The sequence below is a fragment of the Bombyx mandarina genome, chromosome 26 (genome assembly GCF_030267445.1).
Source record: "Bombyx mandarina strain Sakado chromosome 26, ASM3026744v2".
In the NCBI taxonomy this organism is placed as follows: Eukaryota; Metazoa; Arthropoda; class Insecta; order Lepidoptera; family Bombycidae; genus Bombyx; species Bombyx mandarina.
The window spans coordinates 4,143,287-4,156,140 of record NC_143232.1 but is presented as its reverse complement, the minus strand read 5'-3'; the positions used below and the strand labels follow the sequence as shown (position 1 = coordinate 4,156,140).

General features: G+C 38.6%; 1 protein-coding gene across 2 annotated transcripts in view; it reads left to right on the top strand.

Annotated features, from left to right (window-relative positions):
* The window catches only part of LOC114248399 (octopamine receptor beta-2R), a 168,644-nt gene that overhangs the window by 52,300 nt on the left and 103,490 nt on the right, over positions 1-12,854 (top strand). The gene's annotated exons all lie outside the window — the stretch shown is intronic.

The following is a 12,854-nucleotide window of genomic DNA, read 5'->3' as shown; positions in this document are numbered from 1 at the left end:
TTTGTGATTATAGAAGTATAAAATACAATCACAATAGTGTACAAACTTACAATTCCAATTAATTATAGTCGAATTTCGACTACTGCGCGACCTCTAGTATAGATTAATAGTTGTAGACGAAGCAGAGTATGCTAAAAATCAAAATATGCCTCAAAGAAAATGGCTAAACAGTGCTTGATACAGACATAAATCTTATTATACAATTAAAGTTTTTATGCATAAATGTGCGGAGTTTGCAACAAAAAGACGAACTCCGCTTACTCCTACAAAGTAAGAACTTAATTCGCATTAAAATATGAAACAATGCCACTGCTTTGGAATTTTCCTTTTGGACGCTGTTTTGTTATAAATCTTTTCTTTTTCTTTTTCGTTCCCGAACCTTTGAAATACTTTTGATCGTGTTAGTTCGTGAAATTTATTTGATATTCTGTTCACTGTGATTCATGTACCAAGAGCACATGGTGTCACTGTAAGCTAAGTATTAAGAAAATGCAATTAAAGAAATGAGATCGTAGCTCTAATACAATTGTGAAACCAGTGTACATACCTTTGATACAGTATGTGATTTTTTTTTATTTGTTGCTTTGATCCGTGGACGAGCTCACAGCCCACCTGATGTTAAGTGGTTACAGTAGTCCATAGACATCTACAACGTAAATGCGCCACCCACCTTGAAATATAAGTTCTAAGGTCTCAGTATAGTTACAACGGCTGCCCCACCCTTCAAGCCGAAACGCATTACTGCTTCACGGCAGAAATAGGCAAGGCAGTGGTACCTACCCGTACGGACTCACAAAGAGGTCCTAGCACCAGTAATTACGCAAATTATAATTTTGCGGGTTTGATTTTTATTACACGATGCTATTCCTTCACCGTGGAAGTCAATCGTGAACATTTGATAAGTACGTATTTCATTAGAAAAATTGGTACCCGCCTGCGGGATTCGAACACCGGTGCATCGCTAGATACGAACGCACCGGATGTCTTATCCTTTAGGCCACGACGACTTCAAACGACATGCTTGTTGCCTTTTAATAAATAAAAAATCTAGTCGATAAAGACTTGAATGCAAATTATTGGGCTTACACGTTAACGCCTCTGACTTCTACTTTGTATAAGAAACGTTATTTTCTTAACTATTAGGTTCAGCATAAGCTCCCGGTGAATAACAGTTTTAATAAAACCCTGAAACACAAGGCAAGGGAGCGAACTTCTGAATTTATGCGTAAAATGTAACGAGAAAAATCTAGTAATACGATTAATAATTTTGCTTTCGAGCTTATTTAAAAATCCCGAGTGTCCGATTTTGAATGCACATAAAATCTGGTTGAGCAAATTAAAAAGTTAATCACTTACGAAGGATTTTTTTTATGTATTACCATATTTCGCGAGATTATTTTTACGTGAATAAATTAGTTTAATTTGAGGATTTAATTATTTAATAATCTATCAAATAATTATGATTTACACATATGTGAAGTCGTCGTGGCCTAACGGATAAAACGTCCGGTGCATTCGTGTTGAGCGATGCACCGGTGTTCGAATCTCAGGCGGGTACCAATTTTTCTAATGAAATACGTACTCAACAAATGTTCACGATTGATTTCCACGGTGAAGGAATAACATCGTGTAATAAAAATGAAACCCACAAAAGTATAATTTGCGTAATTACTGGTGGTAAGACCTCTTGTGAGTCTGCGCGGGTGGGTACCACCACCCTGCCTATTTCTACCGTCAAGCTGTAATGCGTGTCGGTTTGAAGGGTGGGGCAGCCGTTATACTGAGACCTTAGAACTTATACCTCAAGGTGGGTGGCGAATTTACGTTGTAGATGTTTATGGGCTCCAGTAACCACTTAATACCAGGTGGGCTGTGAGCTCGTCCACCCATCTAAGCAATAAAAAAAAAAACATAGAAGTCAACCCGTATCAGCTAGTCTTTGACATATCGTCGACCGCGCGTAGTATAAGCTTGCGATACAATATGAAGGCGTTACTCGTCACTGGTCACTCGTTTGCATTGCTTATATCAATTGAATGTATTATAACGCATTCAGATCTGTCCATGAAATGTTGCCTTAGTTTTCTTGGATTCTTAACTATCTTTCAAGGTGCCATTTCCACAATTTTAATTAGCTGATATGAGCATATGATCTCCGAATCTATCGCTTAGACTGATTACTTGATATCAAAAACAAGTGAAATGGTGGTTTTTCCTAAAAGCTGACTAGGAATTAGAGAGCTAGGTAGAGGTTAGAAAGAATGTTGGAACTAGAATTCATTAGATGCGGGCAGTCTAACATAAATGACAGGACAGCCTTCATAAAAAAATAACCGATGCTTTTTGTCAAACTGTCGTCTGCTGCATGGGTCCTATTGGACCGCTTAATATCAAATCGGTCCACTAAAACTGAATCACTGGTATTGCTGTCACACAAATAAGCATTGCATTCCTCAATCCCAGAATTCAGGCGTTGTAAGGTTCACGAAATTATTAAACAAAGAACATTCAGTACAGAATGCGGATGGGTCTGAATGGACCCACGATAATTCAGCAATAAAACCGCCCCGGAGGTTTCACGGGACATTCCAATTATAATTTATTATCACGACTTCTCACCTCCACCCCTCATTAGATATGCAACCTTCGGCTACCCGTATAATAAGCCAGAGAAGCTCCCTTTGTCAAAGTTTAACTGAATTAATGGGTCTGCCAAGGTGCTGCCCCATTCATTTGTCAATTTATCTACTTATAATTAGAGTCACAATTAATGTTATGACATGACGGAGACCTAGTTCTAGTCACGTGTTCAGTTGTTATTGGGATTTGAATATCGGTGAAGGATATTTGGATAGATGAATTTGCCTTTACCGATTTATTGTAAGATTTTAATGTAGAGATTTGTTTCTTTACAAGCTTCTCAATTTATAAATCACATTTTAACAATTTATATTTGTTGTGTAGATCTAGGTTTGAACAGGTTTGTTTATTCATTATTTTAACTGGCGGAAGGGTGTATTGTGCGTCCAGTAAGTACCAAACGGGTTAGTACCATCCGGGTAAGTACCATCATCGTCTTACCTATTTTTTCAGTAAAGCATTCGTTTTACTGTGGAGGTGATGACATCCGTTTTACGTTAGTAAAATACTTCGAATTCATTTTAAAAGGTGGGTGGATCCATATTTTTGTGCCCGTGTGTGGCGGTAATATTACCGAAAAAAAGTTTGACATCGGTAGTATAATTATTACACACGGCATAGCATCTAGTCCCAAGCTGAGTTTTCGTGTACAATGGCGACCATACTGATATACACAATATATACGTTTAAATATATAATTATATATAAACACCACCAGTAGCAGACAAACCTTTATACCACATAATATGTTTGCCCGATGTGGGAATCGAATCGAGGGCCATTGGCCCAGCGGTCGGGGGCGTTCATTATCGGACCACTAAAGTGGTCATAACTCAGTGCTTAATCATAATTGAAATTATTCAGTGATTAAATTTGCAAACTAATTCCAAAGGGCTTAAAGTAATCGAATTGATTCACGAACGATTCATTTTAATTAACAATATCGCCTAACTTGTAGAGAGCATGCGCAAATTTTTAATTGTTAACCAGCCCACCACAATTCGAAACAAGAACTCATTAACAGCTCGAAACTCTTAGTTCTGGCCCGTTATTGATGGATTGTAATTCGAACAATGCAAACAATTCGCAACTTTCAGATTAAAACAGAAACTCAACTATAGACGCCGCTGGCGCTGGCCAGTATATTTCGTTTAAGGAATTTATTGATGAAAATTTAAGCTTTTGAGTTCTTGTAAATATACTGAGGCTTACCTAATTGAAGTATGAAAAAACACTCCAAACTTATGACAGTGACACACAGATGAATAATTATACCGACACAAATAGGGTAGTTTTGAAAGGAACGATCGGATATAAATCACGGAAACATATCCGAAAAAAATGATTGTGACGTAAGAAGTCTAGTGAATTTAGAATTCGTAATTTGCGGGGAATTACTTCAAAGTGAAAACTTTGTTTATTTATTTGTAAGAATGACCACAGAAGTATAGACAACAGAAGTAGTCATAATTGAAACGTAATAAGGCTTAACTTGATCACTCAAACTTTTGAAGAAAGCAATCTTAGCATAGATCAAATAAATCAAGCAAGCTAAAGCAAGTCAAAAGACAAATGAGCGACACAGAATAATAAGAAGTAACTTTTGCAGGTTCATTTTGTGGCTGGAAATGGGAAGTAACTCGTTTAATAATGCATAATAGCTGTATAAATATAAATATTAGCCAAATGGCTAGAGAACGTTTGCTTAAATTCGTTCTATTAAAATTTTGAAAAGAGCAAAGATACAACGAGGGAACCTGAAGGACAGTTTCGAAGATAATTTAATAAGGATGAATTGAGAGCTTATAAAATTTTGACTTGATGTACGAAAAACGGACTTAACAAATTATTGCGTTATCTTCTCAATATAATTTGATATTGTAATATTTTTATTAACCAAATACCTAATAATCACAAAAACCTTCCATAAATTTAGAACATTATCGAATAAAACTTAAAGTAAATTATGGGCGTAGTTACCACCAGTTACTGTCGATGTGAGCTTGCAATCCATACGGTTGTATATTCTTTATTCCAATGCAATTGACACTGGACCTTAAGTTGTAAGGTATTAAGTTCTGGTAATTTAACACCAGGCAGTCTTGAATGAAAGCATTATTGTATAAAATTTTCTCCTTCACAAACATCTTCTGATATCCCATAAAACTCCTCAATCTAATGAGTCTAGTTATTTGTTGAAAGAATGTAAGTCTTGTTACTATCTCATTAGTGCACGTCAAGTTGTTAGTTAACTTATGGAGTTCCGCGAGACTTCGTTCCGTATTTTGCCCTGACTTTGCCTGTAATAGATATTATAGAAAACAACAGAACTACATTATAATCAATTATGAACATTAACATAAATATTGCCACGCACTTTCGCATTTATTATACCTGACATTGCACGGATCATGATAAAAGTATCCTATATCTCAAATATATTTGACAAGTTCCTGAATTTCGCTAACGACCTTTTCACGATAAGTTGCTCTAAGCAAGTGCCGAACAATAAAATTTGGACTACAGTTGATCTTCCGAGAAATTATATCCTCTCGATAGAATATGTTCTCTTTATCGTTTAGCTCAAAATATTATTTTTAGTCTTAAGATGTTCACAATAGTGCAAATGAGTTTTAAAAAAAATTACTTAGGCCGAACATTTTTGGGATATAAGTGGAAAAATTTGATTCGAGCCCTACACCCCAGCAGAGAGGGTAATAGGAAATAATGATGATGATAAACATTTTTAACATTTGACCTGTTTTCTATCTCTTGCACTTTCATTAAAGATTTCTTCATCGAGTCGATAAGAATATCTAACATACGTGGGTAAGACTTATATACATATTTCACTAATAATAACTTTTTCTATTTTCACGAAATTCTAGTCACGTGAAACAGTGGTACGTACAGTCACGTAGGTACAGCCTTCCATTTTGAAGAGGAAGCAAATCATTTGACACTATTTGGATCCAAACTACGTCTACCAAGTATTGAAAAAAAAAGACCAAAATGTACATGCAAAACTTTAAAACTAAACTTTCGGTACTTAGCATCAAATGAATTGAACTTTCCACACCATTAGTTTGTAAAGCTCAATAACTCCCATTTATATGCAAACTTGGGAACAAGTTGTATACCCATCAGATATTTATATTTAAAAAGCTCTACTTCAAAGAATAATGCACTGTAAACTTTCAGTATCGAACGACGGAGCTTTTCGCAAGAAATTAATAATCTCAGATTTATGTACATTAGTTTCGGTACCGGGTGCTTCTTATTGTTGAATCTCCAAACTTGCGTTTTCTTAAGGTTGGCACTGCCGAAAATATACTTTCTTTAAAAAAAAAGTTTTTCTGTTTATGTATCCTTCGAACCTTGCACGCATTACTGCTTTGCAATAGAAATAGGCAGGGTGATGGTACCTACCAGAGCAGGCTCATAAGACGCCCTAACCCAGCTTGCTGATTTCATTCAGTATGTTTTATAGAATTGGCCATACTATAGTGCTATTACTCATTATTATTAATGATGGTTGAATTACAAACACACAAGGAATCGAAATGGACCTGCAATAGCCTAAAATCAAATATCAATTCCAGCACCAAATTCAGCAAAAACTGGACTGCTTTTAATTTTGCGCAGTAGTCGATGTGCTTCAGAGTTTTTTTTTGTTGCTTAAATGGAAGGACGAGCTCACAGCCCACCTGATGTTAGGTGGTTACTGGAGCCCATAGACATCTACAACGTAAATGCGCCACCCAACTTGAGATATATAAATATTATTATGTTCTAAGGTCTCAAGTATAGTTATAACGGCTGCCCTACCCTTCAAAACCCATAGGCACAGCCCACTGAGTTTCTCGCCGGATCTTCTCAGTGGGTCGCGTTTCCAATCCAGTGATAGATTCTGCGAAGCACTGCTCTTGCTAGGGTCAGTGTTAGCAACTCTCCGGTTGAGCCCCGCGAGCTCACCTACAACCGTTAGGGCGAAGCTGAAATAGCCTCTCAAGGCTATCAGCATAGGTAGGAAACTAAAAAAAAACCTTCAAACCGAAACGCATTACTGCTTCACGTCAGAAATAGGCAGAGTGGTGGTACCTACCCGTGTGGACTCACAAGAGGTCCTACCACCAGTAAAGAGTTGTCAGTAAAGAGATAAAAGGCTACCTGTATTGCAACAAGTGCACGCATCAAATAATTAAACATGTTGTTTTCTTTGTTAGGTACAATTAATAATACTTTGGTTCTGAAGAAGTTTGAACTAAAGAAGAAAAGTATGCAAAGATACATCCCTACTAAACAGGCATATTCCCATTCTGTCCTACAAAGTCTGTAAGCACCAGATGGAAGAAAATGAAACGAGAATTTTCCTAAATGGCCAATTAAAGGAACGGACGCACAGATTTCTTTTTATATCTATTTTTTTCCTTTCCAATTCGAGTTTTATTGGACCGTTGAATGATGAAATAAAATGAAAAAAAAAGTTGCAAAATAATATATTTTACAACTTTTTTTTGTTTTAATTCAAGATTAGTCAGTTCGTGTATTTAAAATCTTAGTATTCCTCATAGAAGATTTTCAGTTTTAAGGTTTTATTAGCGATTATACATATTATTATAATCATTTGAAACTTCAACGTCATCGTAAGGACTTTCCCGCTCGTGCTTTATAAGATAGTTTTAAATCAGAAGCGATGAATAGATATTTGGTTGTGGCTTTTTTATTGCAAATGTCTACGACTGACGATCATTACCTACTGCCAGGGGTATTTGTATGTATGTCGACAACGACGAGAGGCGCACCGCGGAACATATATTGGCATACTGTTTTGGATTTGTGGTCGTGGAAGAAGACCTGTCACTGCCAATCGTCATGGCTACGATGCTCGGCAGCGACGCGTCCTGAAAGGCCATGCTTGATTCTCTGCAAGTCCATCATGTCGCAGAAGAAGGTGGTGGAACTAGAGAGGAAGAGCACTTCCTTTTTCGCAACGATATGTGGCGATCGAGCTGGGGCCCGAGCGTACGTCCTGGCCCCTGTAGTGGATTCACCCTAGTGAGGATATGGAGACCGCGCGGCGCGTTACCAGTACTCTAGCGCGCCGCCCAGAAATGAAATCGACCAACCCGTCAGGTTGGTTCTGACTCAGCGGGATATTTTGGGACACCAGACAGCTGACGTTCCAATGCCTTTGTTTCGCCTCGAAGGCTCCGTCAGCCGGGCGTTCTTGAGGCAAGCTGCATGTCTGGTTGCAGTTCTGACCGCGGTAACCCCTTTACTCTGCCCGAGTTCTGACCTCGAAGAGATCGGACAGTTGGGCGAGAATGCAAGGGAGTCGTTTAGTGGGTAGGGCCTAAATACCATTCTTGGGCACACATTCTGCCCCCAACAGTTACGGACCATCCAGTCCCACATACCCCACGCGGCCCCTAGGCGTGAAGACCTCGTAGAAGGTGCGACCCCCGCCCTAGAAAGGAAAAGGTAGGCTCATATAACCTACCTTTTTTTCTTTCGATTGCCTATTTAAACTTCAAAGACAAAATAACTCATTGTCCTTGATAGCATTTGGCGAAATCATTATATTTTCGGAACCGAAAAATGCCAAACCAACTAAAGCCTAATAAAGATCTTTTAAGAAAAAAAGGTTAAAGTTCTCGTTAAAGAGCCTCGAGGTCAAGATCGGGGCCAGTTAGGGAAGCCCCTAAACCACTTCGTTGAAGAGTACAAATAACGTCCCAACTTAAATGGTTAATAATATACGAGCACAAAACCCTTGTACATACATACATCCGTTATAGTAAACATTTTTGTTATCTTTGTCAATACAGTACATATACCTTGGTAAGGGGCTACCGATGCTAATGGTCATGAACAATACCAGGAAGGTGATTAAGGCATAATTCATGCTGCTTAGAATTGTTTTAAGACTCATTAGATGGATCACACTTCTGATAGCACTCAGCAAACACAGTTGAATGATTCATTCCATTGCCGGATCATATTCATACCAAACCAAAGCTTAATGTGAACGTTATAATAGTCGGTAGTGACATAGTACAAAAGACATCTTCTCCACTCATTATTCAAAACACAATAAGGATCGAAGGACCAAACATTTAAAGCAATACGTTAAACAAAAAAAAACAAAACGTTCTCTAGTTTGTGTGAATCAAACTCGGCAACTTATAAAGAGATGATAAACACCACCAATTATCGTATCAAGCGATTCGTAACAATTTAACGATCTCAGAAACAAATAAACAGTTTAAAGCATTTATTAGATATTCTCGTGCTGAAATTAAATTTTCACGTTCAATGGTCTTTATTTTTAGCTTTCTATATTGAAAACGATTTTTGTAATCGCAAATCAAAACGTACTTTTATTTCAACGACCGAATGACTTCTCTTCTTTTTCTTCACCTTATCCCAGTGGGGTCGCTACAGCTATTTTTTCTCTTCCATTCTCTTCTCTCAGCCGTCAGTTCAACACTCACTCCTCTCTCTCTCATAGCGTCATTCACGCACCCCATCCATCAACGAAGAATGACTTGAAATTAGTAATTTCGTCAACAATTTATGAAAACTAAGCATACATTATTTAATAGTCTGCCGGCCTTAATATGCCGCTTAAGCGTGATCAAAACACTACGCTATCGTGACCACTAAAATTAGATAGCACAGTGACATACTCAAGTGTGACTGACTCGGTGGTGCGGTAACTAGCGGCCCTAATTATTGCACCCAGACTCGTTTTTTTAGGACGGATGGATTAATGGTGTCCCCAGACCTTTCCAGTTGCACCTGAGACCTTAGAACTCATATCTCAAGGTGGGTAGCTTGTAGATGTCTATGGGCTCAGGTAGCCATTTAAGACCAAGTGGACTGTGAGCTCGTCCATCCAGCTAAGCAATAAGAAATAAAAATATAAAACAGGACAGGTGAGCGAGCAAAGGCTCAGCCAGGAGGGATGGGGTTTGCTAACAGTTGCAAAGTGGACGGAAAGAGACGTGCTGGGCGAAGAAAAAAGTCATGGCTCCGGAATATCCGGGAGTGGACCCGTATTGCTTCCGCCGAACAGCTGTTCCAGCTGGCTGCTGACAGAAAGGAATACAGGAAGCTAACGGTCAACCTTCAGGATTGAAGAGGCACTGGAAGAAGAAGAAGAAGAACAGCTGCAAGCCGAAGTTCATGCGTTCAATTTAAACATATGTACGAGTAGATAAGTACATAAGTATGTTTATCAGTATCTGGTACTGTTTTTATGGTATTCTTTATTATAATGAAAATTAATGAAGATAAATTCGTGAGGTATAATACTCTAAAAGTGACTCTCGTAAACACACACGATTAGAACTATTTTCTCTCGAAAACCGAAGGAAGTACTAACATGCGACGTTGTCCCGAACTAGCTCTATTTTGCTCAGTTTCGAATCAGATGTCTCATGTTATTTTTTACTTTATATCTGGGTGCATTCCTGAATTCCACAGTGAATTTCTCGGTGACAGTTTCAGCGAAGCACTGCTCTTGCTACGGCAATTAGTGGCAGCAATTCTCTCAGGCTGAGCCTGTGAGCTTACCTACTGGTCCGCGAGAAATTGAAATAGCCCCTTAAGCTACAAACGATTGGGTAGGGAAAAAATAAATTGATTCCAGTACTAAGTTTGGTAAAAAGCAATGCGTTCTCAAAGCGTCCAGAAAAATCTGTCAATACTAACTGCCTAGAAAGAAGGTAAACAGATTTGTATGTTCCTAACATGCTATCGAAGTCTTCAGTCTATCCGTGATCATGGCGCTTGCAACAGCGCCGAAATATCGGGAACTTATGAAATGCTAAAACCTATGTAATTGTTAAAGATAATATCACTCCGTGTCAGTCATGTGGAAAACATTGCCTGTCAGAGTTTGTTAATAACAACGCAATGGTTAGTCACGCGCGGTTTTGTTTTCTGAACTATTAATTAAATATAGTTTCTACTTGGTATTCTCACTGCGTAAATTAACATTATGAAACAAAAAAAGATATTTTTCTTATTTATTTATTACATAGACAAGTTCATGTTACCATCATGGTCATGGTTGATACCACCACCCAAGCTATTTCTGCCGTAAAGCAATAATGCGTTTCGGTTTGAAGTCTATGGCGGCCGTTGTAGAAGAAATAAACAGGATCTACTCGTATCCGCAACTGCCACATTACTAAAATATATAATATGAATGGAAATAATGGGCCACTATTTCCATTCTATTTCACACGAAAAGGTTCTTTTACAAAATATATCTTTACTGCATAATACGAGCTGGTAACAAACCGACGTTCCATGCCTGATATTGACACGGGGTTAAAGCTTTGTAACCGCAAATGCGGTACAGAATATGAGATGCTCAAAATCTATATGATTCGTGAATATGGTATCAGTTAAGTTAATGCCTTATAATATTATATTTTTGTTTGTTTTGAATTAGACAAAACAATGAACCAGTGTCATTTGCGAAAATGCTAATCGACTATAGAACCGCTAATTTAAATAATCATATCCATTAAAATCTTCCCGTGATTTTGGCACTAGCAAGAGCCCTTAAATATCGGGTACGCATTCAATATGAAAATCGTGACTTTTTTTTTTTTTTTTTTTTTTTTTTCCTACCTAAGCTGATAGCCTTGAGAGGCTATGTCAGCGTAACCCTAACTTTAGTAGGTGAGCTCACGGGGCTCAACCTGACGATGTTGCTAACACGAACCCTAGCAAGAGCCGTGCTTCGCAGAATCTACCACCGGATCGGAAACGCGACCCACTGAGAAGATCCGGCGAGAAACTCAGTGGGCTGTGTCTGAGAGTTAATTTACTCGTCGAGCCCTTCGTCGCAAGCGACGGGTTCGACGAGAACGGTGACCGGTGCTTGAAGTACCTAAAAGCACCGTTAGTGGATCGGGAGGATCCGAGATGACGTGTTTTGGGCGACGTCGACTGCTTTCCATTCTGTCCGCAGGATCGGGAATGTAGTTACCGGCGGCCACGATGAGAGGGTTCTCCTGTCGTGCCGCTTTATCGAAGTGGCGCATGGACGCCGACTGCAGATACTTACTGATGGACTCTAAGTCCAGGTCGTCATGGAGGTCGACATTCCTGACGAACCACGGGGCTCCGACGGCTATCCTGCAAAAACGGGATTGAATGACTTGGAATGATTTCAAGTGTATGCGGGCCGCGTGAGCGAACACTACACTTGCATAGGTCATGACGGGGCGTATGCAAGTTTTGTAGAGTGTCACCTTATTTCTAAGGGACATTTTACTTCGCCTACATATCATCGGGTAGAAATCGTGACAAGAACCCTTTAAATAATAGTGTGCCCAATCATATCAATTAAGATAAATTTAAAACAAGAAATCTCCATGGATAATGCTCTGAATTGTTTGTCATTTCCATTTTACTATTGCACAATTCCACACGGGAGCAGAGTCTACTCACACTACCTGAAAAACCCATATTCATCTATGACCTGGAAGCCTATCGTTGAGCGACAAAGGGTTTTAGTCGTTTTTTTTTATTGATTAGATGGGTGGACGAGCCCACCTGGTATTAAGTGGATACTGGGGTCTATAGACATCTACGACGTAAATGCATCACCCACCTTGAAATATAAGTTCTAAGGTCTCAAGTATAATTACAATGACTGCCCCACCCTTCAAACCGAAACGCATTACTGCTTCACGGCAGAAATAGGCGGGGTGGTGGTACCTACCCGTGCGGACTCACAAGACGTCCTACCACCAGTAATTATGCAAATTATAATTTTGCGGGCTTGATTTTTATTACACGATGTTATTCCTTCACCGTGGAAGTCAATCGTGAACAGTCAAGCACGTATTTCATTAGAAAAATTGGAACCCACCTGCGGGATTCGAACACCGGTGCATTGCAAGATATGAATGTACCAAACGTCTTATCTTTTAGACCACGACGACGACAAACGGTGACATTACCCGATTTAATAGTCGGTCGCAGTCAGTATCTCTCTTAAAGAAATTTGGAATGACCGTACTTGTTTTTGCAATGTAAATAATTGATTGCTATGCAAATTATTTCTGTAGTAGCACCCTTTTCTAAATAGTGAAAGAATTTAGTTGATGGTATAAGCAACTCTTAAAAAGGCCATATAGTCTCTTGTTTCTTTTAAACATAAAATAGGATGTACTTCCAAATTTTTT